This window comes from Bison bison, unplaced genomic scaffold, assembly GCF_000754665.1.
Source record: "Bison bison bison isolate TAMUID 2011002044 unplaced genomic scaffold, Bison_UMD1.0 scf7180017864311, whole genome shotgun sequence".
Classification (NCBI taxonomy): Eukaryota; Metazoa; Chordata; class Mammalia; order Artiodactyla; family Bovidae; genus Bison; species Bison bison.
The window spans coordinates 1,305,259-1,312,312 of record NW_011494883.1 but is presented as its reverse complement, the minus strand read 5'-3'; the positions used below and the strand labels follow the sequence as shown (position 1 = coordinate 1,312,312).

The 7,054-nt window shown below is 42.7% G+C and overlaps 1 long non-coding RNA gene across 1 annotated transcript in view; it reads right to left on the bottom strand.

Moving 5' to 3' along the window:
* Nucleotides 1-6,725, bottom strand: part of LOC104997585 — an 11,974-nt gene extending 5,249 nt beyond the window's left edge. The window contains exons 1-2 of the long non-coding RNA XR_826341.1: nucleotides 6,644-6,725; nucleotides 6,177-6,345 (exon numbers count right to left, since the gene is read on the bottom strand). This is a non-coding gene — a long non-coding RNA (uncharacterized LOC104997585). The remainder of the gene's footprint in view (nucleotides 1-6,176; nucleotides 6,346-6,643) is intronic.
* Nucleotides 6,726-7,054: the final 329 nt, after the last annotated feature.

The window sequence follows — 7,054 nt, the reverse complement described above, 5'->3', positions numbered from 1 at the left end:
TGAAGTGATGGGACCAGATGCCATGATCTTAGTTTTCTGAATGTTGAGCTTTAAGCCAACTTTTTCACTCTCCTCTTTCACTGTCATCAAGAGGCTCTTTAGTTCCTCTTCACTTTCTGCCATAAAGGTGGTGTCATTTTACATATCTGTAAGTTATTATTATTTTTAAAATTTTTTCTTTTTTTGTTGTTGTGTTTTATTTATTAAAATTAAAAAAAAAATTTTATTATTATTTTTTTTTACTTTACAATATTGTATTGGTTTTGCCATACATCAACATGCATCTGCCACGGGTGTACACGTGTTCCCCATCCTGAACCCCCCTCCCACCTCCCTCCCCATACCATCCCTCTGGGTCATCCCAGGGCACCAGCCCCAAGCTTCCTGTATCTTGCATTGAACCTGGACTGGTGATTCATTTCTTATATGATATTATACATGTTTTAATGCCATTCTCCCAAATCATCCACCCCTCCCTCTCCCACAGAGTCCAAAAGACTGTTCTATACATCTGTGTCTCTTTTGTTGTCTCACATACAGGGTTGTCGTTACCATCGTTCTATATTCCATATATATGCATTAGTATACTGTATTGGTGTTTTTCTTTCTGGCTTACTTCACTCTGTATAATAGGCTCCAATTTCATCCACCTCATTAGAACTGATTTAAATGTATTCTTTTTAATGGTTGAGTAATACTCCATTATGTATAGGTACCACAGCTTTCTTACCCATTCATCTGCTGATGGACATCTAGGTTGCTTCCATGTCCTGGCTATTATAAACAGTGCTGTAATGAATATTAGGGTACATATGTCTCTTTCAATTCTGGTTTCCTTGGTGTGTATGCCCAGCAGTGGGATTACTGGGTTGTATGGCAGTCTCCTGGTAATCTTGACTGCAGCTTGTGCTTCCTCCAGCCCAGCATTTCTCATGATGTGCTCTGCATATAAGTTAAATAAGCAGGGTGATAATATACAGCCTTGACATACTCCTTTTCCTATTTGGAACCAGTCTGTTTCATGTCCAGTTCTAACTGTTGCTTCCTGACCTGCATACAGATTTCTCAGGAGACAGGTCAGGTGGTCTGGTATTCCCATCTCTTGAAGAATTTTCCACAGTTTGTTGTGATCCATACAGTCAAAGGCTTTAGCATAGTCAATAAAGCAGAAGTAGATGTTTTTCTGAAATTCTCTTGCTTTTTCAACGATCCAGTGGATGTTGGCATGTGATCTCTGGTTCCTCTGCCTTTTCTAAATCTAGTTCGAACATCTGGAAGATCATGGTTCATGTACTGTTGAAGCCTTGCTTGGAGAATTTTGAGCATTACTTTACTAGCGTATGAGATGAATGCAATTGTGTGGTAGTTTGAGCATTCTTTGGCATTGCCTTTCTTAGGGACTGGAATGAAAACTGACCTTTTCCAGTCCTGTGGCCACTGGGAGTTATCCAAATTTGCTGGCATATTGAATGCAGCACTTTTTCAGAGCATCATCTTTTAGGATTTGAAATAGCTCATCTGGAATTCTATCACCTACACTAGCTTTGTTCATAGGGATGCTTCTTAAGGCCCACTTGACTTCGCACACCAGGAAGTCTTGCTGTAGGCGACTGATATACCATGGTGACTATCTGGGTCATGAAGATCTTTTTTTGGTATGGTTTTTCTGTGTATTCTTGCCACCTCTTCTTAATATCTTCTGCTTCTGTTAGGTTGATACAATTTTTGTCCTTTATTGTGCCCATCTTTACATGGAATGTTCCCTTGGTATCTCTAATTTTCTTGAAGAGATCTCGAGTCTTTCCCATTCTATTGTTTTCCTCTATTTCTTTGCACTGATCACTGAGGAAGGCTTTCTTATCTCTTCTTGCTATTCCTGGAACTCTGAATTCAGAAGCTTATGTCTTTCCTTTTCTTCTTTGCTTTTCACTTCTCTTCTTTCCTCAGCTATTTGTAATGCCTCCTCAGACATCCATTTTGACTTTTTGCATTTCTTTTTTCTTGGTGATAGTCTTGATCCCTGTCTCCTGTACAATGTCACAAACCTCCATCCATAGTTCTTCAGGCACTCTGTCTATCAGATCTAATTCCTTGAATTTATTTGTCACTTCCACTGTATAACTGTTAGCGATTTGATTAAGGTAATATCTGAATCCTCTAGTAGTTCTCTCTACTTTCTTCAATTTAAGTCTGAATTTGGCAATAAGGCATTCATGATCTGAGCCATAGTCAGCCTCTGGTCTTGTTTTTCTGGCTGTATAGAGCTTCTCCATCTTTGGCTGCAAAGAATATTATCTGCTTTTGGTGTTGACCATCTCTTGATGTCCACGTGGAGAGTTGTCTCTTGTGTTGTTGGAAGATGGTGTTTGCTATGACCAGTGTGTTCTCTTGGCAAAACTCTGTTAGCCTTTGCCCTTCTTCATTCTGTACTCCAAGGCCAAATTTGCCTTTTACTCCAGGTATTTCTTCCCTTCCTACTTTTGCATTCCAGTCCCCTACGATGAAAAGGGGACATCTTTTTTGGGTGTTAGTTCTAAAAGGTCTTGTAAGTCTACATAGACCCATTCAGCTTCAGTTTCTTCAGCATTACTGGTCAGATCATAGAGTTAGATTATTGTGATATTGAATGGTTTGCCTTGGAAACGAACAGAAATCATTCTGTTGTTTTTGAGATTGCATCCAAGTACTTCATTTTGGACTCTTTTGTTGACCATGATGGCTACTCCGTTTCTTCTAAGGGATTCTTGCCCACAGTAGTAGATATAATGGTTATCTGAGTTAAATTCACCCATTCCAATGGTTTTAGTTTGCTGATTCCTAAAATGTCAATGTTCACTCTTGCCATCTCCTGTTTGACCACTTCCAATTTGCTTTGATTCATGCATCCAGGTTCCTATGCAATATTGCTCTTTACAGCATCAGATTTTGCTTCCATCACCAGTCACATCTACAACTGGGTATTGTTTTTGCTTTGGTGCTATGTCTTCATTATTTCTTGAGTTATTTCTCTACTGGTCTCCAGTAGCATATTGGGCACCTACCGATCTGGGGAGTTCATCTTTCAGTGTCCTATCTTTTTGCCTTTTCATTCTGCTCATGGGGTTCTCAAGGCAAGAATACTGAAGTGATTTTGCTACTCCCTTCTCCAGTAGACCATATTTTGTCAGAACACTCCACCTTGACCCATTTGACTTGGGTGGCCCTACACGGCATGGCTCATAGTTTCCTTGAGTCAGACAAGGCTGTGGTCCATGTGATCAGATTGGTTAGTTTTCTGTAACTGTGGCTTTTGGTCTGTCTGCTCTCTGATGGAGAAGGATGAGAGGCTTATGGAAGCTCCTTATGGGAGAGACTGAATGGGTCTTCTGATGGGTTGGGCCATGCTCAGTCAGTCAGTTCAGTGTCTCAGTCATGTCTGACTCTTTGCGACCCCATGAACTGCAGCACACCAGGCCTCGCTGTCCATCACCAACTCCTGGAGTTCACTCAGACTCATGTGCATAGAGTCGGTGATACCATCCAGCCACCTCATCCTCTGTCATCCCCTTCTCTTCCTGGCCCCAATCCCTCCCAGCATCAGGGTCTTTTCCAATGAGTCAACTTTTCACATGAGGTAGCCAAAGTATTGGAGTTTCAGCTTCAGCATCAGTCCTTCCAATGAACACCCAGGACTGGTCTCCTTTAGGATAGACTGGTTGGATCTCCTTGCAGTCCAAGGGACTCACAAGAGTCTTCTCTAGCACCACAGTTCAAAAGCATCAATTCTTCTGTGCTCAGCTTTCTTCACAGTCCAACTCTCACATCTATACATGACCACTGGAAAAACCATAGCCTTGACTAGACAGACCTTTGTTGGCAAAGTAATATCTCTGCTTTTTAATATTCTATCTAGGTTGGTCATAACTTTCCTTCCAAAGAGTAAGCGTCTTTTAATTTCATGGCTGTAATCACCATCTGCAGTGATTTTGGAGCCCCCCAAAATAAAGTCTGACACTGTTTCTACTGTTTCCCCATATATTCCTCATGTAGTGATTCGATCAGATGCCATGATCTTAGTTTTCTGAATGTTGAACATTAAGCCAACTTTTTCACTTTCCTTTTTCACTTTCATCAAGAGGCTTTTTAGTTCTTCTTCACTTTTTGCCATAAAGGTGGTGTCATCTGCATATCTGAGGTAACTGATATTTCTCCCAGCAATCTTGATTCCAGCTTGTGCTTCTTCCAGCCTACCGTTTCTCAGGATGTACTCTGCATATAAGTTAAATAGCAGGGTCTGCCACCTGCGACAGACTGCGCAGAAGTGCGGCCGAGAGAAGCTACCCCACGCCCGTGGTCAGGGGCAGTGGCAGAGATGAGCTACCCCATTTCCAAGGAGCAGCAGCTGCGTGGGCACAGTAGGGTGGAGAGGAGCTACTCCATGTTCAAGGTCAGGAGGGGCGACTTCATCCAAGGTAAGGAGCAGCAGCTGCGCTTTGCTGGAGCAGCCGTGAATAACATCCCACGTCCAAGGCAAGAGAAACCCAAGACGGTAGGTGTTGTGAGAGGGCATCAGAGCGCAGACACACTGAAACCATAATCACAGAAAACTAGCCAATCTGATCATATGGACCACAGCCTTGTCTAACTCAATGAAACTAAGCCATGCCATGCGGGACCACCCAAGATGGACAGGTCATGGTGGAGAGGTTTGACAGAATGTGGTCCAGTGGAGAAGGGAATGGCAAACCACTTCAGTATTCTTGCCTTGAGAACCCCATGTACAGTATGAAAAGGCAAAATGATAGGATACTGAAAGAGGAATTCCCCAGGTTGGTAGGTGCCCAATATGCTACAGGAGATCAGTGGATAAATAACTCCAGAAAGAATGAAGGGATGGAGCCAAAGCAAAAACAATACCCCGCTGTGGATGTGACTGGTGATAGAAGCAAGGTTCAATGCTGTAAAGAGCAATATTGCATAGGAACCTGGAATGTTAGGTCCATGAATCAAAGCAAATTAGAAGTGGTCAAACAGGAGATGGAAAGAGTGAACATTGACATTCTAGGAATCAGCGAACTAAAATGGACTCTAATGGGTGAATTTAACTCAGATGACCATTATATCCACTACTGCGGGCAGGAATCCCTTAGAAGAAATAGAGTAGCCATCATGGTCAACAAAAGAGTCCGAAATGCAGTACTTGGATACAATCTCAAAAACAACAGAATGATCTCTGTTCATTTCCAAGGCAAACCATTCAATATCACGGTAATCCAAGTCTATGCCCCAACCAATAACACTGAAGAAGCTGAAGTTGAATGGTTCTATGAAGACTTACAAGACCTTTTAGAACTAACACCCAAAAAAGATGTCCTTTTCATTATAAGGGACTGGAATGCAAAGGTAGGAAGTGAAGAAATACCTGGAGTAACAGGCAAATTTGGCCTTGGAATATGGAATGAAGCAGGGCAAAGGCTAATAGAATTTTGCCAAGAGAACGCACTGGTCATAGCAAACACCCTCTTCCAACAACACAAGAGAAGACTCTACACATGGACATCACCAGATGGGCCATGTTCAGTAAATCTTAAATCCAATTTTCTTTCAATGGGTGGGGCTGTGTTCCCTCCCTGTTATTTACCTGGGGCCAAACAGGGTCGCGAAGAGTCGGACACGACTGAGCGACTGAACTGAACTGAAACTATAGTGGAGATAATGAAGATAATGGCGACCTCCTTCAAAAGGTTCCATGCACTCACTCAGTGCCCCCGACCCTGCAGCAGGCCACCACTGACCCATGCCTCTGCCGGAGACTCCTGGACACTCACAGGCAAGTCTGGGTCAGTCTCCTGTGGGGTCACTGCTCCTTTCTCCTGGTCCTGGTGCACATAAAGTTCTGTTGTGCCCTCCAATAGCCTATTTCCCCAGTCCTGTGTAAGTTCTGGCAGCTCTAAGGTGGGGTCAATGGTGACCTCCTCCAAGAGGGTTTATGCCATACTCAAGTCTGCTGCGCCCAGAGCCCCTGCCCCTGCGGGGGTCCACTGCTGACCCGTACCTCTACAAGATATACTCAAACACAGTTCTGCCTCAGTCTCTGTGGGTTCCCTGGGTCCTGGTGTGCACAAGGTTGTTTGAGCCCTCTGAATGTCTCTGGCAGGTATGGGGTTTGATTCTAAACGTGATTTCGCCCCTCCTACCGTGTTGCTGGGTCTTCTCCTTTGCCCTTGGACGTGGGGTATCTCCTCAAAGTCCCTCCAGCACCATGCAGCCACCGCTCCAGTGCCTATCATCTTGCTGGGGCTTCTCTGCCCTGTCAGTTACCACCAATGTGGTCCTAATAAGTCCATTAACTCTTACGGGTCTTATCTGAAAAACAAAATTGTTGTATGGGATTGCTCTGAGGATTAAATAAGATAATATAGGCATAACAGCTATACAGTCGACCTTCAACTAACGACAGCTCTCTCCTTTCATTCTGTTTATATTTCCAACTTCTAGGTTAAAAAGGATTCTTGGTCTTTAAGGTTACATGAAATCTTTCTCTCTCTTCTTCAAAAGCATTTGGCATATAGGAGGTGCTGAATAAATGTGAACGCTCTGATCTTTACGTGCCTCACCAGGATGCAGGCCTCCACTGAAGCATAACTACCCTTTCACATATTACCTGACTTCATCCACACAGCAGCTGTGAAGCAGACCAGTTCTCATGTCCCCATTCCTTACTCCAGAAGCAGTGAGTCAGGCTGAAATAAACAGAGGAGTGCATAAGTGTCTGTAAATGTGGTTTAAACAACACCCATTTCTGGGGTAGATGAACATCAAAGCAGATATACACATTAGAGAGAACAAAATTTTAGAATTTGTGCCCTCTTATTTTTTTTTGTTAAAACTCTTGTTCTGACCACAACTAGAGTCATCATTTTTGTGTGTAAAGACAAGGTTCAGGGTTTACAAAATGATGTTCTTTTAATTTTTCAAGGACAAACTTGAATGCATTTGTATATTACACTTTTTAGCAATAACAGCCAAGATTAGCAGAAAAGAATATAAATTTGCCTCTTTTATTCAAAACATT